The sequence below is a fragment of the Sceloporus occidentalis genome, unplaced genomic scaffold, assembly GCF_023333645.1.
Source record: "Sceloporus occidentalis isolate IW3139 unplaced genomic scaffold, rSceOcc1.0.p SCAF_7, whole genome shotgun sequence".
NCBI classification, from domain to species: domain Eukaryota; kingdom Metazoa; phylum Chordata; class Lepidosauria; order Squamata; family Phrynosomatidae; genus Sceloporus; species Sceloporus occidentalis.
The window spans coordinates 57,434,479-57,458,942 of record NW_028316987.1 but is presented as its reverse complement, the minus strand read 5'-3'; the positions used below and the strand labels follow the sequence as shown (position 1 = coordinate 57,458,942).

Here is a 24,464-nt window from a genome sequence, read left to right as displayed (position 1 = left end):
ATTTTAATATTTTTGTTTCTTTCCTAAAGGCTGTAGCCTTGGGAAACTTAAATTACCCTACAGAGAACAACAACAAAAAATGCACCAAACAGTGATATCTTTATTGGACCAGCCAAAATGCACAATATGCATGTTGCAAGTTTTCAAAGTTCCGCTGGCTTCTTCATCAGGCAAAGTGTTAGAAAGCAAACGGGAGGAAAAAAAATTGAAGATGCTGTTAATAGTCCTGAATTTTGCTATTTTTCTTCTTAGTTAAAATGGTATGAAAGCTTCTTGAGAAATCCAAAGTCCAATGTCCTCTACCTATAAAAGGGGCCTGTAGCCTCACAAAGGATGGAGACATATTGGATTCCAAAGTACATTCGTCCTTACAGATTTGCTGGGGTTAGGGGCACAGGACCTATGTGACTGTGGGAAAACTACAAATAACAAAAACACTATGATGTTACCTGAGAGAAAACCTCTCTAGGAATCTCTACGTCCTCCAGTGCAGCTCTGTGGTCTACATATGCTAGACACTGACCATAGAATTGCGCTGGAGAAGCTACAAATGCGTAGCGGAGTGTTCTCTCTAGGTTCATCAGTGTGACTTTTGGTTAAAGTTGACCATAGAGTTGCCCTGAAGGATCTAGATATGTCTAGAGAGAACATATTAATCAAATCCATGATTAATCAAATCTGCAAAAATCAAAGCCACAGATGTGGAGGGATGAGCCTATCTTTTTTGTGTTGCTAATGGATGTCAAATGTCCTGGACTATGAACATCTCCCAGTTGCCACATGGCCAGGAAGAGGAGGTATCAGCCTGCAGGATTTGTCCCTCTGTGCCATCTCAACTAAGAAAAGAAACAGCAAAATGCAAGCCTAGGAATAACATCTTCCCTCCCCTTCCTTGTAGAATTCAAAGATATAGTCCATAGAATCAGTACATGTTGAGATCTTATAGCACATTGGAGACTAACTAAAAGAAAGACTGGATCTGCCAGTTCATCTACGTGCACTAAGACCAGTTTCCTATGTCTTAGTACAATAACGACAATAATTAAAATTGGACCTATAACTTCATTTCCATACACATAGGATTTGTAATTTGAATTGACATCCTCACATACCAATATGTCTGTACCTGGCTTCCACTCCACCAAATGCATCTGATGAAGTAGACCAAAGTCTACAAAAGGCTGCCAATTCCTTTCTTTTAGTTAGTCTCAAAGGTGCGACAAGATCTCTCTATGTACTGATTCCACAGACAAACATATCTATATCTTTGAAAGAAAGAAGTTGGCAGCATGACTTCAGTCTACTTCCTTGCATCTGAGAAAGCAGACCAAAGTCTATGCAAGCTCATGCTACCAATTTCTTTCTTTCAGTTAGTCTCAAGGGTGCTACACAAGATCTTTCCACATACTCCCCCCCTCCTGTTTGGTTTGTAACACCTTGCCAGATGAAGAAGCCAGTGAAGCTTTGAAAGCTTGCTACATGTATATTGTGCATTTTGGTTGGCCCCATAGAAGTATCACTGTAGTTTTTTGTGGGTTTTTTGAGCTGTGTGGCCATGTTCTAGACAAGTTTATTCCTGACGTTTTGTCTGCATCTGTGGCTGGCATCTACAGATCTTTCAAATGACTAGCTTAGGGCCCGAACAGACAGGCCAAAATAAAGCTGCTTCGGGTCACTTTGGAGGTATGCTGTTTAAATGACACATGCATCTTAAGAGGCTGGAAGCCGTGCCAAAGCCAAGCGGCAGTCCTAAGGACTGGAGCACAGCTTTGGCGCAGCTTCTGGCCTTTGAAGAAGCATGTGTCATTTAAACAGCATACCTCCAAAGTGACCTGACACAGCCTTATTTTGGCCTGTCTGTATGGGCCCTTCGACAGCTTTTAAAAAGCTGTCAAGATGAATCTCCTCCCGCAGGCCTTTCCGGAACAGAACCACTCAGCCAAAAATGAATCCCCTCCCATTATGTATCATGTACCACTCATTTTATGATTAACAATTTATTTTCATTGACAAATTTTAATTGTAATGTGTTTAATTCTTTTTTGGGGGTGGGTGGGATGGAGATATTATATGTACAATGTATTGTATATTGGACTGATTTTTAGATGTAAGCTGCTTTGATTGTTTGGCAACAGAAAAGTGGGGTATAAATAAAGTTTATTATTATTATTATGTATCTTACAGAGGCCAACTAAAGGGCAGCCAACAACAAGCAGAACAACAATAACAGAGTCATTTCCCTGGAAGGCAAGGGCTGGCATCCTCCCAAGCTCCTCCTCCTCCTCCTCCTCTCTCTGTGGCCAAAGAGGAGCCCATAAGGATCCAGTCTTTTGCCAGGCAGGCTCCCCCTCTTGACCCCTCCGAGAAGCCCAGTGGCTCCTTCTGTCCTCCTCCCTCCCTCCCTCCCTGCCTCCTTTCTCGGCATCCCCTCATTGCAGCCAGGCTTCCTCGGTGAGTGTGACTGGTTGCAACGCAAACGTGACGGTGCTTCCTCGGCCTCTGGGGCTCCTCCTCTCGGCTCTTGGTCACGCGGATGCAGAGTCTGAGTCCATGCCCAGCGCTGCCCAGAGCCTGGGTTGAGTTCCCCATCGCCGGTGGTGGCTCCAGATCGTGGGTTGAGGCTGGTCCTCATCAGATCGGAAAAGCTGGGCAGAAGAGGGGCATCACCATCACCATCCTCATCAAGGTAAGTCTTTCCTTGGGTGGGCAGAGGAGGGCTGCTTATACACTGCATAAATAATCCGGTTTGGCACCGCTTCAAGTGCCCTGGCTCAAGGCTATAGAATTCTGGGGGTTGGAGTAGCCTTGAGCCAGGGCACTTCAAGTGGTGTCAAACCGGATTAATTATTCCATGCGCAGGGAGGACAAGAAGAAGCACCTGAATGAATTGATGGCTCACCCTTCTCTTCCCTTTTAGAGGGTTTTGTGTGAACCCCTCAAGAAACCCAACGAGTGAGTGTTGGACTCTGGAGATCAGGGTTCAAATCTCCTCTGGAGGATCAACAGCCCACTGGGTTCTCTCAGCCCCAGAGGATGGCAGTGGCAAATGTCACGCTCTCTCAGCCTCAGAAGATGGCAGTGGCAAATGTCACGCTCTCTCAGCCTCAGAGGATTTCAGTAGCAAATGTCACGCTCTCTCAGCCTCAGAGGATGTCAGTGGCAAATGTCACGCTCTCTCAGCCCCAGAGGATGGCAGTGGCAAATGTCACGCTCTCTCAGCCTCAGAGCATGGCAGTGGCAAATGTCACGCTCTCTCAGCCTCAGAGGATGGCAGTGGCTAATGTCATGCTCTCTCAGCTCCAGAGGATGGCAGTGGCTAATGTCATGCTCTCTCAGCTCCAGAGGATGGCAGTGGCAAATGTCACGCTCTCTCAGCCTCAGAGGATGGCAGTGGCAAATGTCATGCTCTCTCAGCCTCAGAGGATGGCAGTGGCAAATGTCATGCTCTCTCAGCCTCAGAGGATGGCAGTGGCAAATGTCACGCTCTCTCAGCCTCAGAGAGGATGGCAGTGGCAAATTTCACTCTTTCTCAGCCCCAGAGGTTGGCAGTGGCAAATGTCATGCTCTCTCAGCCCCATAGGATGGCAGTGGCAAATGTCACTCTTTCTCAGCCCCAGGGGTTGGCAGTGGCAAATGTCACGCTCTCTCAGCTCCAGAGGATGGCAGTGGCAAATGTCACACTCTCTCAGTCTCAGATGATGGCAATGGGAAATGTCACACACTCTCAGCCTCAGAGGATCGCCATGGCAAACTCCGACCCCCATCTGAAGAAAGTTGCCAAGAAAACCTCAGGATAGGTTTGCCTTGTTTGTCATCTTCTAGTGGTTTCTGACTTGGGGGGAGCTTAAGGCGACTGACCCCAATGAAACCCAGGAGGGTCTGAACAAAGAGGACTGTGTCTCACAAACTAAGGGGGGACCATGCAGGTACCAAATCTAATAGCAAAAAGTGAACTAAAGAAGACACAGAATAACAGAATGAACTGAATACAGTGGACCATTGTTATACGCTGGGGTTTGATTCCAAGATCCCCCATCGATAACAAAATCCATGTATGCTCAAGTCCCATTTAATATAATGACATAGCAAAATGGTGTCCCTTATAAAAAATGGAAAATCAAGGTTTGATATTTGAAATTTATAACTTTTTTTTGAACATTTTCAAACCGTGGATGCTTGAATCCGTGTATAAAAAATCCGTGTATAAGAAGGGCCAACTGTAATATGAATAATATACGAATAACAGAATGAGATGAAATTGCCCTAAGGTGACCCCCATGGTGTGGTTTTGTTGGCAAGATATATACAAAGGGGGTTTGCCACTGCCTTCCCCTGAGGCTAAGAGAGTGAGAGCGGTCACCCAGAGGGTTTCATGGCTGAGGTGGGAATTGAACCCTGGTGTCCAGAGTCGTAGTCCAACACTCAAACCATTACACCATACTGGATCTTCTAAGGTTTGCCTTAGGGTCACCATAAATCCAGAAATGACTTGGAGGCACACTACCACCACCACCACAATATGGGCCCCTGAAGAGAGCCAAGGTGGTGTTATGGTTTGAGCAGTGAAGAACACAGTTCAATTCCCAGCTTGGTCCTGATGACCTTGGGCGAGTGACACACTCTCAGCCTCAGCAAAAGCCCTTGCCTTAGGGTCGCCATAGGTAGAAAATTACTTGGAAACACCCAACAGTTACAGTGAGCCCCTAAGCTGGTGGTGGACAATTTCTGGGTGGTTTGGGTGCTCCTTTTCCTTCCTCACGGGTGCTGTATTATACTTTTTTACATATTAAATCCAGAATCAGACTGCCTTTTTCTTTTGGATTCATGCTTGCTCTCATTCGGACTGGCTTGTCCGCCATCGCCACCTAAGTCACTCAGAATAAGCCTTTGCTTGGCCTCAAAATCCCTTGAGAAGGAGCAGGCCTCTTTTTTAAAAAGGTTGATATATATTTTTGGCAGCCTGTTTTACTTATTTATTTATTGTATTTATACCCCATCTCAGAAACAAATGCTCTCAGAGCTGCTTACAAATGGCTAATTTGACAATTCCCTGCTCCTCAGTCTTAGAGTCTTAAAAAAGACATGACACAAAAAGGAGAAGGTAATGGAAATGGGCAGGGAATTGTCAAATTTAACAATTTATAAGCACCTCTGAGAGCACTTGTTTCTGAAGAGTGAGTATAAATACAATAAATAACTAAGTAAAACAAGCCTCCCCAAAAAAATATATCAAGCTTTGTAAAAAGGAGTTCTTCTCCTTCGACTGAGTGGGAGAAAAGGATAATAAAAGTGGATAAGAGAGGGTCACTCCCTTCTCCTCAGGGAATGTTTGGCTAAAAGGCCTCTATAAGTCATTCCCCTGGATTATGGCCTTTTTGTATAAGGAGGAAAAAATGAAATAAAATAAATAAGGCACTTGGCTAGCTTTTCTCACAGTCTTTATTGTGTGAGGGAAAGGATTGCATGAGAGTTGGTAATAATAATAATAATTATTATTATTATTATTATTATTATTATTATTTGTATTTCTTGCCCGCCTCTCCTCAAAGCTTGAGGTGCGTGAGGTAGAACATATTAGAATACAAAATACAATGAAAAACACATGGACTCACAGTTAAAACGCAACACTATAAAATCATTAAAATACACTCCTAAGAGTACACAAACAAATTAAAAAGACATGATTTAAAACTGGCTGGATTGGCCTGTCAGAGGAGATATGTCTTTAATGCTGCTTTAAAACAGCATGTAGAACAATTGTTGAGGGCCTGGCTCAACAATTTTAGCTACCCGAGATGGAAAAACTAATGGCACCCTCCCAGCATAGTCAGGGTTTGTTGCTGTTGCTGTTGTGTGCCTTCAAGTTGTTTCTGATTTATGGGGAACTTAAGGCAACCTTATTGCGTTTTTTTCCCCCTGGGGCTGAGAGTGTGTGACTTGATCAAGGTCACCCAGTGGGTTTCCATGGCTGAGTGGTCTCCAATCCAATGCTCAAACCACTACACCATTCTGCCTCTTACGATCAGGGTACCCGAGACCTAAAGCCAGCAAAGCTATTTTGGCAGAAAAGCTCACAAATATCCCTCTCCTCCTTGGCAGTAAAAACAGAATGAGGAAAAAAGTCAACAAGTAACAGTTTGCTGCCCTTATATAGCTCCCCAAATCTAATTCATAACCTCCATTTTTCCAATACTGGGACTCAAGTGAATTTCTAAATTATTAAAACCACTACAGATTAAAAATATACAAAAGCACCAGTAAATGTGTGTGTGTGTGTGTGTGTGTGTGTGTTATTTAAAAACAGTTAATCTATAGGATTGTTCCAGGGGGCCCTGTGGGTAGGAAAAAATTCAAATGATTACACCCCATATTATTAATTGGCAGCACTTTCATGTTGCCACCATTTAAAAATATGGGGTGTGATAATCCACAGTTGCTCAAAATTGCAGATCTGGATACACAGCCTACTGTACTAAAGTTGTGTATTGGGATATAAGGAATTATCCTAAGATAAAAGATTAAAACAATACAACATTAGCATCTTGTGCCAATGGAGCAGCATTGTACGAGTGTATAAGCTTGTCTTTACTAATTTTTTGTTTGTTAACTGCCCTCGAGCCTTGCAAAAATCACATTGAAAAACAAAAAAGAAAAAAGAAAAATGAATTAATTTAAAAAATACGTCAAAAGATAATAAATAGAAATTACAGCATTAAAACCCACGTAAGCATATCCAAATATATGTTCCATGCAAAGTTGGTTCTATATGGCCTACAGTCAAATGCTGAAGAGTTATCAGGTACGTCATCCACTGATTAACAGAGTGGATGCTTATCTTACCAGTGTTAGTCTTTAAAGGCATGGATAATCCTTTTCTGTTTATTCATGAAAATAATTTAAAAGCACATGTAAATCTGAAAAATGCAAAGAGCAAAATCAATTTGACCAACAAGCTTTCTCCAAAAAGAAAGAACAACTGGGCATAACTAGATCATATGTTTAAAAGATATATGCTGAGATCGATTAGTTGAGCAAAACTGGGCTATCTAGCTCAGCATGGTGTTCCTAAAGCACAACATATCATATCTATTGATTGACAACATTTATAAACAGATATCTCTGGTTTTTCCTTTCCTTTCTTCCCTCTTGGGCTCAATGAGCTTTTCCAAAAATGGAGTAGACTTTGGGGCTGTACATATTGGCCAAAAGGCCTATTTTACCCCCAGCTTGGCATTTTCTTGTATGGACGACACAGATCAATAGCTTCAGTCTGGGATTGGCCCTGGACCAAAAGGCCCCTTAGCATGGTGTTTTTTAATCAGCTGTTTGTGGCAGAGCTTCCTGGAAACTCTGCTGCAAAAGCTGGCAGACCACACGGCCGCATGCCCCTTACCTGCTTCCGCTACCACATTCCATCTGAAGGCTCCAGTTGCAGCCATTGATATTGGAAGGGGGGTGCCTGTCCATGTGGGTGAGGCCAGGTGATCTGTTTCTGTCCTTATGGGTTGCAGCAGGGGCCTTCATAGGGAATGCAGTCACAGCAGCAGGTAAGGAGTGTGTGGCGGTGGCTGTTCCATGGTGTGGGAACAGATGGGCATGTGAATGTCCATCCATCACCGCACTGGCCTGGGATAGGGGAATGGCCTGGAACCATGGGTAGGATACCACAGGGTTGGCCTGTGGTATCCTGCCCATGCATATAGGCCCTTTGAGGCACTAAAATCTTAAGGGCTTTACCTAGATACCAATTTGCATTGTAATTTAAGATATTGCCAGTCTGCAAAAGCTGGCACATCATATCCAAGTACTGTGTATGGGAGAAATTCATCATCAGAAGCAGTCCGTTGATTCAGACTAAGAATTGCCTTATTAGTCCAATCCTTGCGCGTAAGTTTTTCTTCCCAGGTTTCAAATCTGGGTTACCCCATATGGTAGATTTCGTGTAAAAAGAGTCACCAGACTTGAACACCACAAATTCAGCCTGAGCTTTTTCCAGTATGAATGAAAAATCCCAGTTATTAGTACATTTCAGCAAATACTGTATATACTTGACAATAAGTCGATCTCATGTATAAGTTGAGGGCAGGTTTTGGGGGTAAAACTTTGGATTTTGATATAACCCATGGGTAAGTCGAGCGTAAAACTTAGGGGCATATAACAAAGGATCTAAAGGATGAAGGAACGGAAAACAATGCCAAGTAACTGTGCTCTTACTAAAGACTGATGTATGAGAGAATGGAGTGGGTATCAGTGCTTCCATGATAGGTTACGCTCTTGCCTTTCACCAGGGGATGGTTCCTTTTTATAAATAAGAGTTGAAGTACAGTACTTACATTGACCCATGGATAAGTCGACTCAAATTTTTTTGGGTCAGTCTTTTGACCAAAATTTCTAGACTTATACATGAGTATATACAGTAGCCCCAATGATACAGACTGAACTCTGGAAAACCAAAATTGCCTTCATTAGGTAGAAGCTGCTTCCTCCTCAAGGAAATCTGACGTTGTAAGGAGCCTTGCATAAATGTCTGAATTTATATTCAATACAAACTAATACAGGCACTCACAAACACAACAAACAAAAAATAAACAAAAGAATGGTACAGTAGTTGAACTTAATTGTTACAGATAGCACCAAATGAGTTTTCATTGTAAGTGAGGCAAATCAAATAAGATCAGTATTCAAGATGAAACCTGTAACAATTCACAGAATTGGGCAGTCTTTAGGTAATGTCTCTCCATCTGATTATATCTCAGATGGAACCCCCATCATCAATATTTTGTAGTGTGTGTTTGTGTGTGTGTATGTGTATGTGTGAAACCAGAAACAGGTTTTTCAGTTTTCAGAAGAGTTGACTCTGTGAATAAACATGCATAACGGGAATGGAATGTGCATGGATTTTTGTATATTGACTGGAATTGGGTGCTGCTTCCTTGTTGTGGTCTACAAAAGTAAGACTTCATTTTCTATATCTTCATCTTGTAGGCTTTATTCTCTTGACTGTTTTAATTAGTCAAGAGAATAAAGCAGGTGTTGCTTCTTTTCTGTGGTTGGTATCACAGTCATATATACCATGTACAGCCTCTGCCAGGTCAATGCCTGTCTGCATTATTGGTTAGAATTAATAGGAGATATGGAAAATCTGAAGGACACTGGGAACAGTGGAGCAGTTTGTGACAGGGAGATGACTTGTTCCCATGCCTCTACAGTGGTTTAAAATAGCTATGACTTCCTCTTTCTCTTAAAGCTCATTCCAGCCTTCACCAACCTGATGCTCTTCAGATGGGTGAGACCACAAGTCTCATCATTCCCGGCTGCCACATAATCCAACACCTCTAGAGAGCCATATTTCAGGAGATTGGCTCATTTGCAGGAAATGCTTTTCAAACAGCAGTGCAGCAGCAGGCATTGATTTTTGCCTTCTGTATTTTATCTAAGAGGCAAGAGAGGAAGCAATCTGATCCAGGGTGTATCCACAATGCAGAATTAAAGCAGTTTGGCATCACTTTATCCTACAGAATTCTGCGACTTTTTGTTTGGTGAGGCAGATAAACTGGTTTGATAGAACAGACTGAATTTCTCACCAAACCATAAATCCCAGGATCCCACAGGGTGGATCCCTGACAGCTAAAGTGGTGTTGAACAGTTTTAATGCTGCGGTGTGGATGCATCTCCAGGAAAACCTAGGTCTCATGCTTAGGAAGCCCAGTCTAGAGTTTGGAAAGCTTCCTTTTCTCGACTACATCTTCCGTCATCCCCATCCAACAAGACCTGCAATTATGGTCTCTAGGGGATTCTGGAAGCTATAGTCCAAGAAGGACTTTTCTGATCTGCTTTCCTCTGATCCTGGTCTGCAATCCTATATATGTTTCTGCTTCTTAAATCCTACTGATTGCTTAAATGCTCCTATTATGAGAAGAAATTGTGTGTGGAGGGGGACTTCCATCACAACCAACAACGCTAATTACTCCCAATTTTAGCTCTTTTGTTTCTAATGTAAGAGAACTGTCACAAAGACAAGAAAGGCAGATCTCTTCTGATACTCTGCTGGCCCTTCAAGCATTGAACATAGATTTGATTAGACAGCTGAGGTAAACAAGTAAGTGGCTAGACTGTCATTTCCAGCCAGGCAAAAAACATCAAAGTCCCGGTAGAGAAGCCAAGGCAGGTGAGTTATGAGGAGCTTTGAAGATGGAAGAAGTATTCATGGCCCAATCCTGTAGCCTTGTAAAACAATAGTGATGGTGCAGTGGTTTATATGTTGGACTAGGATTCTGGAGACCAGGGTTAAAATCCCTACTCGGCCATGGGAACCCACTGGATAACTTTGGGCAAATCAAATTCTCCCAGCCTCAGAGGAAGGTTGTGGCAAAGCCCCTCTGAACAACTTGAAGGTACACACATATTATTACAGTGGGTCTGTAGCATGGCTATACTTTGAATGGCACTATAGAATAATGTCATGGAAAATAACTCGGTGGTGCTAGGTGGCCCAAGGACAAGCATCTCCACAGTACCAGATCTCTGGATTCTTGGGCAGTAGGAAAAAAAGCTAAGTGGCTTTTAGCACTGTGTTGTGAGCTTTTGCTTTTTGCTTAGGAAAATGTTTGCTCCAGACTGATTTCTTAGTTGTCAGTAAATGTAACTGATAGTTTAGGGATCTTGCTCAAATGTAGATTTCCTGAGAGTTTTTCTGTGTACAGTGCACCCTTCCCTTATGCGGGGGATGTGTTCTGGAACCCCCTCCTCCCGCATAAGGGAAATACCATGTGTGGTGGAGCCCTATTGAAAACAATAGGGCTCGTGCATCTTCTGGTGCACAGCTTTCAGCATTTGCTAAAAGTCACATATGGTGCACCATGTATGATGCGGGTGCACTGTAATAATAATAATAATAATAATAATAATAATAATAACTTTATTACGGCCATTTGGCCAGCACAATTACAAAATTCCAGTTTAAAACACAACAGATTAGAGAATATAAACAAATTACAGTCTATAAAAAGTAAGGATAAAAAGCAATGATAGGACAGCATGATCAGGCAAACACACAACAATGAATAGGCTGCCATCACCTCGCAAACAACTATCATACTATGTAAAAGAGGACCACATTCATGACATATTGGTTCAAAATTCACAAACATATCCCCTATCCAAGCAAGAGTTAAACTACAAAGTGCCATTAATCAGATGCAATTGATTACTAATTTACAAATTTTACCGTTAAATCAAGCCCTCTGTACAGATTTTGAGATTATATTATAACATATTATATTATAACATATTACATCTGTTTAACAAACTGTTTACGATTTGCAATGGCAGCTGCAAAGAATTGTGCAACTGCTTGCGTTATATCTTCCTTCTGATCTGCAAGTAGAAAATTTGTATAAAATTTCTCTTGTCTGCCTGGAAACTGCAGCACAATTGGTGTTATATATAAAGCACGTATTTCTGTATACAAAGAACAGCCAAAGAGTACATGATTAATATTTTCGATTTCCTCTGAGCCACAAGGACAGTATCTGTGTTCGTAAGGGATCTTTTTAAATCTGCCCTCCAGGACTGCTGAGGGTAAGATGTTAAACCTTGCTGACATGAAAGCTCTTCTAAATTTCGGGACATTCAAATTCTCAAAATATTTCGCACATTTGCCAGGTCTACTGGATTCCCTAACAGGATGTAAAGTTAGTTGGCTTATATGAGTCTGGAAATCAATATCCTTGATGCGTTGAGAAATCACAGATTTTGCTTTATCATAACCTAGTACAGTTATTTCAGATAGTGAGAGTCCAAGAGATGAGAGTTTCAAGGTCAGTGTCTCCTTCCAGGGAGACAGAAAGGAGTCTGTTAGAATTAATGGCACTAAACCGGTCGGAACAAAAAACATTTTGAGCCATAAATTTAATTTGCGTATCCATACACGCGCCTCAATAGATAGCATCCCTGTTTCTAGACGGAGAATAGAATTCGAAACACAATTTGGGACACCTAAAATTGTCCTTAAAAATTTGGTTTGAACTACCTCAAAGGTTGTAAAGCTACTGAAAGTACAAATCTCAGAACCGTATAATAATTGTGCTAATATCTTAATAACAAAGACTTGGAGAGCTGCTGGAATATATTGGCCTCCCTTATTATAATAGAAAGAACATAAAGCTTTAATACTTCTTTGTGTATTCATTACAGCATTTTTCTGATGTAATTTGGTAGATCCCTTGTCATGAAATGTGATTCCCAGATATTTATAAGTGGACACCTGTTCTATGGGATGATCATCTAGGGTCCACTTATATCGGAGGCGGCTCCTTGAGAAGACCATTACTTTGGTCTTATTATAATTAATTTTTAGAGCATCATTTGTGCAGTAAGTTGCTAAAGCTCTCAGAAGTCTATTCAATCCTACTTTTGTGATGGACATTAGAACAACATCGTCTGCGTAAACAAGAATCGATAAAGGCTTATTTGAGAGAGTCGGGGCATGTGCTGATATTTCTGACAGGGTCGAGATCATGGAATTAATATAAAAGTTGAAAAGAGTAGGTGCTAGGATGCAACCCTGTCTTACTCCATTAAATGTGGGAATAGGCCTTGTTGCATTGCCCTGGCTATTACAACGTATAACTACTTGAGAATTCTCGTGTAGTTTATGAATTAATATTAACAGTCGTTTATCAATGTTGGTGGTCTCAAGCTTTTTCCATAATATATCTCTTGATATAAGATCGAATGCTGATTTAAAATCGACAAATGCAGTAAACAGTGTGCCCCTAGCCGAAGCAATATACTTTTCAGAAAGATGTTTAAGGACTAGGGCATGGTCAATTGCCGAACGGTTTTTCCTAAAGCCAGCTTGCTCTTCCCTGATGATATCTTCCTCCTCAAGCCATTCTTGGAGCTTATCCAATAGGTGTAAAGCATACATTTTGCTTATGATATTGAGAAGGCTAATAGGCCTGTAGTTTCCAGGATCATTTTTATCACCCTTTTTGTATATTGGTACAATAATAGCAAGGCCCCAGTCCTCAGGGATGTATGTAGTATGATCTATGGCAGTGAAAAAGGATGCAAGAACAGGGGTCCACCATTCAATGTTAGATTTAAACACTTCTGAGGGTATATTATCATTACCCGGGGCCTTACCTGGGGTGGTTCTTGTTATCAGGCTTCTTATTTCTTGGTCGGAAACTGGTAGCCATTTTGGAAGCTCTTTGATATCGATGGGGGAATGATTTTGTTTGCATCGGGATTGATCATATAGCTTGCTATAAAATTGTTCCCAACAATTAACAGAGATTGAGTAAGTCATACTTACTGCCCTTGGCCAGCCACTAGTTACAATTTTCCAAAAAGTAGATGTATCTTTATTATTTGCTGCTGTTATTAAAGTACACCAAGAATTTTTGAGGGCTGTTGCTTTTTTTATTTTTATCAGTTTCTTATATTTTTTCTTTAATTCAAACCATTCAGAAGGGATTGTTTGTAAATTTTTTTGTCTATAAATTTTATAGTTTTCCACCAGGATCTGTTTCATGTTAATGCAGTCCTGATCGAACCAAGATTTATTTTTTGTATTCTGATTAAGGGCCTTGGGGCATATTGGTCGAGTTAGCAAATTTTTAATGGTTAAACTTAGTTGTTGAAAGGGTTCAAATATATCATTTGGGGATTCTATTTCCAGCATTAAATTTCATAAGAAAAGACATTTTTCAGAATTTAAGATAGTTTTTTTAGTTTGTGCACTGTAATAGTAAAACTTAATTTCAATTTATTTTGCATTATACATAATTGTACATGGATGTGATGGCTTAGATGTTAAGACACCAATTTTGATGACCGGAAGATCAGAAGGTTGGCAGTTGGAGGCCTGAGTGCTGCACGATGGGGTGAGCTCCTATCACTAGTCCCAGCTTCTGCCATCCTAGCAGTTCAAAAGCATGCAAATGCAAGTAGATAAATAGGCACCACTTCTCAGATTTTACATTATGTTATCTTGGTCCTTTGGTCCTTAATGCCTTTACTTCTATTTTGTGAACAGCCCCAAGAACTACAGGAACTGGGCAATATGGAAATGGGGTAAATCAACCAAACCACTATTATGCAGATGTTTGAATTCACATGTTAACTTTTTCTTAGACATGTGTGTGTGTTTGTGCACGAGCATACCTTCCGGTCACCTGTTGACTTCTGGATTGAATTTCATAGAATTTTCTTAGGCAAGAAATACTCAAAGGAGGTGTCACCACTTCCTTCCTCTGAAATATAACCTTTAGTACCCAGTATTCATACTCCTTAAAAATATAATATATGAAGGGGCTCTTACTGTCAGGAAGTTTTTCCCAATGTTGAAGTGGAATCTCTTTTCCTATAGGTTGAATCCATTGCTCCAGGTCCTGTTTTCTGGAGCTGCAGAAAACAAACTTGCTCCATCTTCAGTAATACATCCCTTCAAATATTTAAACAGGGCTATCGTATCAACCTCTTAACCTCCTTTACTCAAAGCCAGATATACCCAGCTCCCTAAGATGCTCCTCATAAGGCATGGTTTCCAGGCTTTTCATCATTTGGGTCACCCTCCTCTGGACACGCTCCAAAATGGTGAACAGTATGGAAACCATGCCCTATGAGGAAAGACTTAGGGAGCCAGGTATGTGTAGCCTGGCGTTAATTATGTTGCAGTGCTATCTTGATCTGGAAAAGTTATATTTGTGTTCTTGTTGTGCCACAGAGCAATACTTAAGAGGCTATTAGGGTAAGAGGCTCTGAACAACTGGGGATTACAGATTGCCAGTGTCAGAGATCTGTTTACAGGGGAAGCCTTTGGGGGATTTTTCTCCTTTACAATTCGCCTTTGCTCACCTAACACTCTCAGGACTACTGTGCAGTGTTGGACTACTGTTTCCATCCTCTCCAACCAGCATGGCTTATGATTTGAGATGGTCAGGACAGTTCCGCAGCCTTTTTACTTGAAGAACTGTAAATCAATTCTTACAGTCCACTTGGGCTGATCTGTGCTACAAAAATTATTGCTCAATGACATGGTGTACTTGGATGTGCAGTGAAACATGGGAATCACAAAATAACAATTCACCTTACATGAAATTTCCCTTGGTTTTGCTACAGGAAGGTAAGTATTTAGATATCAGTATAATGTTACTCTCTGTTCCAATAGGAAATTCAGTTTTCTTTCTTCATTGACTTTAATCCAACTTCCTGGGTGACTAACATAGAATAAGATGAGTCACCAGGTTGTCTTCATAGCCCAGAAGAACACACCACTGTTGTAAACTGACGTACTGGCTTGGGTAATGGTGGTGGAGCATTCCTAGTCCAAAAAAAGTAACTTTTCCATACTCTGATTTAAAATGAATGTGTGTGCATGTCTCTGTGTGGACCTTAGTGCCCAACTCTGGTTTTCCTGAGATCTCATAGCCTGTGACAATTAATGGAAATATTTTTCTTATTGTTTCATGATTGTAGAACAGAATTTCCCTTTCTTCTATATTTTCTACATTAGGAAGGAGGAAAACAAAATACTGTATTGTTTAAGAAAGCATCCCTTTCACTTAGAAGGCTAAGTAACTTTGAAGAAAAGTAACAACCAAATTCCCTTCTGTATGGTCATGTTAGCAAATACCCTATCTTCTTTTTTAAAATTTCTTTTAGCTTGAGATTCTAACTTCCTAGTCAGTTATTTTGTGTAGGCCCAGTGACAATGATTACGTTTTGCATTGGTAACTACTATAGGAATGTTTAAATGCTAATTGCTTGTGTCACATGAATTTATGATATTGAATTAGGTCATCCTTTTGTACTTCTGCCATGAGATGAGTGTAATACATTGCGAAATAGAAGTATAATTCATCCAAAAATATTTTATTATGACAGAGGTTCCAAAACAATATGGATTAAATATAGTGACACTTTTGCTTTTTGATAATTCAGTTTACACAAACTTCTTCATGCACAAAATTATTAAAATATTGTATAGAATTACCATCAGGCTATGTGAATACAGTGGATCCTTGTTATACGCTGGTGTTTGGTTCCAAGATCCCCCGTGTATAACAAAATCCGTGTATGCTCAAGTCCCATTAAGTATAATGACATAGCAAAATGGTGTCCCTAATAAAAAATGGAACATCAAGGTAAATTTATACTTTTTTGGAACATTTTCAAACCGTGTATGCTTAAATCCGTGTATAAAAAATCCGTGTATAAGAAGGGCCGACTGTAATGTATATATGAAACACAAATGAATTTTATATTCATTTATGTTTTATATTTAGACTTCTCTCATTATTCCAAATTGGAAAAAATAATAATAACCCAAAATCCAAAACACTTCTGTTCTCGAGAATTTCAGATAAGGGATACTCAACCCTTGTCTGAATATGTTGAAAGGTTTGTCTTCATAGTATTTTACGTAACAGTATTTGTTTGTAGGTTTAGATATTTGTATCTTTGGATATTGCAATTTGTGTTTTAAATTTGTGATTTTAGGTATTTGTTAGCAGGGAATTTTTAGTGTTTAATTTTCAGGCAGATTGTTAGCTGCCCTGAGCACTTTTGAGGTATAAATAGAATGAAGCTACAATGAATATAAGTAGATATCGTATCTTTAAATCTTTGGCAAGAAAGAAGAACAGAAAGCATCCATGATGCACCTGCTTGCTTGGATCACATGCTCAGTCATTATCTTCCTGGATAACATAGTTCTTGGAGGAGAAAATGCAAGTTTTCAGGAAATTTAAACGAATTATACTGGAACAGCAAGAAGCATACCAAAGAAAATCAATTATTATTTTAAATGAAATGTTATTAAAATTAACAAATTATTACCAATTTAATCTATTACTTCCAGAGTTTGAAAAAGTTACTTTTTGGATGATGGTTCCCAAGTGTGCATATTCCAAAATTATATTTCGTACTTTGGCCATGCTGGCTAGGGATGTTCTGGAAATTTGTACATAGAAGTTAATGGGTATAAAATTGCTGCCACATCATCTCTGTTTTTGTCATCACGCTTCTGTTTTGTGTCTCATTTTCCATTTCACCATGCCTAAATGTTCTGGTAAACAAAGAGATAGATCCTGTACTGACTGGATGAGCTGTAAATATAAAAGCTAGTTAGCTGAGAGCACTGGACTATTGGACCACTCACACGTTGCTCTACTTCCTAATATAATCAGTTCATCTGCTTGCTACTCATTAATTGACAATACCAGGAGCTCTGAGAACTTCTTTGCCTGCTCCAGCACCTGGCTTACCTGTCAAGCGTCTATTGTCTTTTTTTCCAGAAGCATCCCTGTCTTGCATCTAGGGTTACTAGATCTCAGGGCCTGGCCCTGAGTCTCCAGTTTTTGTGGGTCAGTTCAAGGTGGGTAATGAAAGTGTGAATTCTCCAGTTTTGTGGGTTCCTGTTTGGGTGAAAAGAAAGGGTTGGGTGTAGATTTCTAGCTTGACTATTAGAGCAGCAGCTTCTAACAATTAGCAACACTTGATTGATTTGTTGCAACTTGCAAACATTTTCCAGGGGATATATGTATTTACACAGTTAGCTTCCTCCTTTTATCTCAGTTATTGTGGCAACAGATCTCACTCTCTGCTCTGCACCCATCTTTTGTATAGAAGCAAGTAGGCTAGATTAAGTGTTCCTTATTCTGTCTAGCAAGGTAACTGAGACGAAATGATCTTCTCATTTCACCTTGATCTGGAAACAACCCTATATAAATTTCCAAGCATGGTCTCTCTCTGTGTTTGTGTTTGTATGTGTGTGTGTGTGTGTTAGTTACATACAGTCGCTCCTCTGTTTTCGTGGGGATCTGTTCCGAACCCACCCCCATGGAAAATCACCAATATTCAAGCCCCATTGGGTTGAATGGAGGCATGTGCTCCCGGGCACCCACTGGCATGTGCTGCGGGAGTGGGGCCCATTTTGTCCCCCTCCGTTTTCCGCCTGCAAATGGGCAAGGGATGCAGATACCAAGTCTGCAAAAATGGAGAGGCGACTATATATATGGAGTGGGGAGGAGGAAAGAATGAGAGCTGTCCCTAGATCTCAGTTCTGGCTTAGAAATCTTAAGACCTTAGATGATCCTGAACTGGTAACCCTATTTGTCTTGGGAGGTATAAAGTTGCTATTTTTGTTGCACTGTCCAGGTCACTGAAATGGCTTTGCAATCCCCTCTCTTGAAACAGAACTGCCACATTGAACCTCATCCCTTGCATTGAACATAAGATGCATGCTGGATGAAATCAAACAATAGCTATTTAGATACCCATGGGTAGCCTGCTCAGTGGAGGCCTAACTGAGGTCTAGAAATGGCAAATATCATTTTTCTTTATTTTCCCTTACCTTTTTTCTGATTTGCTTCTGGCTTGGTGACTCTGCTTGAACATCAGGGTCTCAGTCTTTTACTTTCTTATGGATTCTCCCCAACCCCAATTGTACTCAGCCAGTGGATACATTGGCCCATGGACACTACACAATTATAAGAATATTATATTCTCCTTTAAATGTCATGGCTCCATCCTGTGGAATCCTGGGAGTTGTAGTTTTAGGAGGGGCATTTGGAATTCTCTGCCAGAGAGGACTAGTGCTTCATTGTTGTTTCTATGTGCCTTTCAAGTCATTTCTGAATTATGGCAACCATGTCACAGGGTTTTATTTGTTCATAGTGGATTTGCTTTGCCTTCTGAAGCTGAGAATGTGTGACTTGCCCAAGACCACCCTGGGTTTCCATGGCTGAGCGAGAATTCAAACCCTGGTCTCCAGAGTTGTAATCTAATGCCCAAACTACTGCACCACACTAGCACTTCACTAAACTACAACTCTCAGGATTTTGTAGGATGTTGTCATGGCAGTTAAAATGGAATATAGTGCTATAATTGTGTAGTGTGAATGGGTCCACTAAGGGCAACACAATTTACATTCTTTTGATTTAGCGCTATATGCCATTTCTTCTTGCCCAATACTTGTGTTTAATTTTTAAAAGCTGTTTGCTTAGGCTGTTACTTCAGTATTTGAGCTGTTCATGTTGACTCCTGCACCCAGCTCACATTGGCTCGAGTGTGCTTAATCCCCTAAGAGCTAGTTACTGAGCAAATAACTTAAGCCTGCTATTTGAAAAGAGCATGACAGAAGGCTCCAGCAGAGAGCTTATGCTTTGATCAATGTATATAGCTCAGTATTTGTAAATTGTCAGCATCTCCAGGTAGGGTTGGGAATGACTGCTGTCTGGAAAAATGACCTGTGGTCTGTGTCAGTAATGCTACGTGAAATGGACCGCTTCTCTGGTGTAATAGCAAGATAGCTTCCTATTTTCAGATTGCTGTGTACCTTCAGAAACAGCAGATCAATGTTTAAATTGTGTGTTCATAATAAAGCCTGTTTCTTGTAGAAAGGAACTCCTTGGTGGTTTATGCACTCAGCACCACAAAAATTGTAACATCTTGCTAACTTACTTCCTTTGAAGATGTTGTCACACTTTGCCTGGACATACTTTGAATTTGACGCTTCCTAATATTAAACTTGGGACACAATGAGTACTAAAGGAGGGAATGCACTCTCCCCTGTCTTCTTAAAAATGTGAGTTATGCAGCAAACAGTGTGCAAACAGTTATGCAGATGTTTCTTTAGTCATAAAATAATGTGTGGAAATTGAATGAATGGGTTGCACATGTATGTCTTGCCTGAATATCCTCTGAGGTGATGCTCCTTCATGGTTTATGGCCTTTGCTCCTTGCAGAGTTGCGCTGATGTGGGCAGAGCCATAGCCCTCTTCTTGCATTTACTTCTAATCGCATAAATGATTCTTCAGGAATTTGCAAGCCTAGCTCCATCCTCATGTTGCACGTGCCAGTAGTGTTCCCAAGCTGACACGTGATCAGCTGACTTTGAAGAGACAGAGTTGGGAACCAATGAATTATAAGTAACAGAGTTAATGGCAACAAGTTATTTTGGATGATGTTGAGCAGGGGTAGGCAACCTGCGGCCCGGCGAGGCCTTGGGACCGGCCCCAGCCCGGTCCTGCCGCCGATTGCCACCAGGGCCTTTGAGGGGCAATTGTCTATAGAAGCCTCAGAAACATGCATTTATATTAACATTTTTTTAAAAATCAGCAAATTTTTTCGCGTGTCCTCCATTTTTTTAAGAAAAGTGTCTTCCATTTGAAAATTTTGTCCTACATTTGTCCTGGTTTATTTATATATTTAATTTTTTAAAAAAAATAATTTAATTATTTACTTTTTGCCTTCGGCCCCCCAGTTGTCTGAGGGACAGCAACCTGGCCCCCGGCTCAAAAAGATTGCCTACCCCTGATGTTGAGGGTGTAATGAAGAGTCAAAACAGATGGTGGCTTGGGGCTGTGCTGTTTAGACCATACCGCAGGTAGCTTTGTGGCACTGCAGCAGCACAGTGTTTAGATGCTGCACACTGCAGGAGCTCCACAAAGCTGCAGTGGCAGTAGAAAAGCCGGCTTTTTACCGGCTAAAAATGGAGTGGCTTTCTGCCGCTTCTTTTTGCACTGGCAAACAGCTGGATTGAGGCCATGGCATGCGGTTGCTGCAGCCCTGATCCAGTGATCAAGGGGGCAGCATCAGGCCACCCCTTCAGGGCTGTCTGCTTTGACCCGAAATTACACTTCAAAACTAGTGCCTTGAATGGTACAGAAGTTATTTTAGTGTATTGAGCAGTGTTTTCTAGATATTTTAAACGTTAGCATTAAAAGGGATTGTTAGGCTTTTCAGAGTCAACTTAACAGGACTATTTCAAGTTTTGTGTAATTTAAGCCCTGTTAAGGCCGGCCATTGAGTCCAGCCTGGGGGAGGAGTAGGGGCATCCCATCCAGATGACACATAGCCTGATTCTGCTCCCCAGGGTACCATGACGCCATATGCAACTCCACACGGCATGCGGCATCATGGTGCTCCTCCGGTGCTGCGGCAACGCGGATATGCTGCCCTTTCCAGGGCGAAAAAAGGAAAGGCCAGATCAGGGTTGAGGCATGCGGTTGCCATGGCCCTGATCTGTCTGAAACAGAGTGCTGTGTGAACAGCTCCTTAGTTATGAATCTGTATGTATAATACTATTTTATACATACATATTATACACACACACACGCACACACACACCATGATATTAGCAGAGAACCTCTCAGACCAGGAGCAAGAAAGATCAAGGAAGAGAGTGCAAAGACAGGTCTATTGTTGAACATAAAGAAAATAAAAATAATGACAATGGAGAATCTTGACAAATTCAACCTAGATAATGAAGAAATAGAAGTAGTAAAAGAATTCTCATACCTGGGATCAAATATTGATAAGAGATGGAGTCTTCAGCCAGAAAATGAGAAGAAAATTAAGAATGGGGAGAGCAGCTATGAAAGAACTAGAAAAAAATTCTAAAATGCAAAGATAAGCAACTCAACATAAAAGTTAGAATAATAAAAGCCATCGTATCCCCAGTTACCATGTATGGATGTGTGAGCTGGACAGTGAAGAAAGTGGATAGGAAGAAAATAAATGCATTTGAGATGTGGTGCTGGAGAAGGTTGCTGGGGATTCTGTGGATGGCCAAGAAGACAAACAAACGGGTCCTAGAGCAGATCAAGCTAGAAATCTCCCTGGAAGCCAAGATGACAAAACTGAGGATGTAATACTTCAGGCACATCACAAGAAGGGGAGACTCACTAGAAAAAAACAATAATACTAGGAAAGGTGGGGGGAAGTAGAAAAAGAGGAAGGCCACATGTTAGATGGTTGGACTCTATCAAGGAGAACACAGGTATGAGTTTACAGGAGCTAAGCAGAGCTGTAGAGGAAAGGAAGCCTTGGAAATGTCTCATCCACAGGGTCGCCATGAGTCAAGATCGACTCGAGGACAGTTAACAACGACAGCAGCAATGTGTGTTGTTGTTATGTGCCTCCAAGTCCTTTTTAACTTATGGGGATGCTATGATGGCGTTTTCTTGGCAAGATTTGTTCAGAGGAGGTTTGCCACTGCCTTCCTCTGAGGCTGAGAGAATGTGACTTGCCCAAGGTTACCTTCAGGTTGCTGTGGAGTTATTGTAACCCCATGAATTTCTTAGGGTTTTCTTAGGCAAAAAATACTCAGAGGTGGTTTTGCTAGCTCCTTCCTCTGAAATATTGCCCACAGCACCTGGTATTCATTGGCAGCCTCCCATCTAAGTACTAACCAGGGCTGTGCCTGCTTTACTTCCAGGAATAGACAGCATTTGGTGCCTTTAGAGTATTTAGGCCATATGAATCCTTAGTTTACCCCAAACATAATGGAAAAGTAACAAGCAGTGTAATCCCAATGAGGCAATACTGTAATGGGAAAGTTTGCCCTTAACAATTAAGATGAATTGATTTCCTCTTATAAATACTGTAACTTTCCTATCTCTGAAAGGGAGTGTCTTTATCTTTGCGCTAGATTTCTGGCATGGAGATACAAATCTTGTTAAATTTCTGAAGTTGACTAGAAAAATAGCTAAAGATTAGAGTTATGTTTGATGTGTGGAATATCATGTTTACCATAAAGGGGAATATACACCTAAGAACTTCAGTTGGAATGAACTGATTTTCTTGCTTTTGATCTGAAATATTACAACTCTTGTTTCAGCAGTGAGTTAGTCAATCCTCAGTTTTCCTGGCTGATTATGAGTTGTACAATGTGGGTTGTATACCGGTGTTATTATGGATCTGTGGATGTGAATTGGGGAACTCATAATTCTTTTTCATGGTCTCTGTGCAACAGGGGTGATTAACTGTGGAGGCTCCAGAGGCCAATTTTCTGTTTCTGAAACCATCAAGGGGCCACTATTGTTATTGTCATTGTTGTGTGTTAGATTCTTGTCAACTTCAAATTATTGTGACTCTACCACAAGGTTCTTGCCTTTATTCCGATGATGTATTCCAATTTGCCATTACCTTCCTCTGAGGCTGAGAGAATGCAGCCTGCCCAAGGATACCCAGTAGGTTTCCATGGCTGATCAAGGATTTGAATCCTGGCTTTCTGGAGTACTAGCCCGACATTCACATCATTACACCAAACTGGTTCAAAAAGCAAAAGCAAAACAAACCCAGAAATGTCCAGTAGTGCAGATCTGGTTTTGAAAAACAGCCCCCCCGCTCTGTTTAGCAGTGTGTGGAGAGTTGCAACCTATTTAAAAGGTAACTTCTGAGAGAGGGAACTGACTCTTTTTTTGACAGAGGAGGAGGGCATCAAGGGTTATACAAAAGAGCTGTAGAGATGTACACATAGGATCTGACCTTGTGATACATGTCAGGAATTTTCTGGTTCTCAAAGCAAGAACTGCTATTCATGACACAAGATTTCTTTTTGGTTTCTTGAAAGGTGGTGGGAGAAATTGCCTTGCTTTCCCCTTTTTTGTCAGTTCTTCATACTTTTTCGGGGGCAAGGGGCATTTTCTGCTCAGTGAACTCTTAAATTATGTTTTCTTGCTTTCTAACTAGAGAGCCTTTTTGAGGTCATTGCCTAGAAACAATGATACAGTGGTACCCCGGGATACGAATTGACCGCGTTACGAAATTTCCGGGGTACGAAAACTGTTCCGGGTAACGAAAGATTTTTCGGGTTACGAAATTAATTTCGGCGCGTTTCGGCGCGAAATTCAAATCGGAAGCGCGGCTAGCGGCTTTCCAGCGGCTTTCCAGCGCCTTTTCGGGTTGCGAAATGTATCGGGTTACGAACGGCGCCGTGGAACGAATTAATTTCGTAACCCGAGGTAGCACTGTATTCGGGTTTGTTTCATTTTGGTACTTTCCCCCTTTTCTCTGCCCACTTGTGGAAAAAAAAGTCTCAATCCCAGATGGTGCATCTCCATTCACTTATTTGCCTAAGACAAGAGGGCAAAGTTCTTTCTAGTGTTCACTCATAGATAATTGGTTGTGTAAGTTTAAAGAACCGACTCTAATCACTTCCAAATGCATCTTTGGGGATGAGCTTTACAGGCTGCTGATATGGGAATAATCAGTAAGATGAATCACATTGATTCCTGCTTATTGAATCAGTTCTACTCAGAGTTTGGAAAATTACTTTAAAAAGGAATTTTAGTTTTACTTTAAAATGGGTTATAGCTCTGAAGGCCCCTTGAAAATTAATGTTATGGTTACAGGTTTTAAAAGTTAGCTGTTTCCTATTTCTCAGAAGTAGCAAAAATAGATACTTCCTAGTTGTTTCTAAAGAATCAGAATGTTTTTTGTTCAGCGGCATAAGGCTTAGTGTGAACCAATATTGAAGTAATGTGATATTCTTCCGCCACCACCTAGTGTGCATCTACATTATAGAAATAATGCAGTTTGACACCACTTTAAATACTGTAGTTCCATCTTAAGGAATCCTGGGATTTGTAGTTTTTCAAGGTCTTTAGCTTTCTTTGCCAAAGAGTGCTAGTGCCTCACCAAACTACAAGTGCCAGGATTCTGTAGTA

At 40.9% G+C, this 24,464-nt stretch overlaps 1 protein-coding gene across 2 annotated transcripts in view; it reads left to right on the top strand.

Annotated features, from left to right (window-relative positions):
• The first annotated feature begins 2,545 nt into the window (after positions 1-2,545).
• The window catches only part of SNX10 (sorting nexin 10), a 56,579-nt gene continuing 34,660 nt past the window's right edge, over positions 2,546-24,464 (top strand). Inside the window, exon 1 of one of the 2 annotated variants that reach the window (XM_089533048.1) lies at positions 2,546-2,686. The gene's annotated coding sequence lies outside the window, so the exon portion shown is untranslated. Of the gene's footprint in view, positions 2,687-14,976; positions 15,134-24,464 lie in introns of those variants that run through there. The other variant, XM_089533049.1, reaches the window with a different exon arrangement.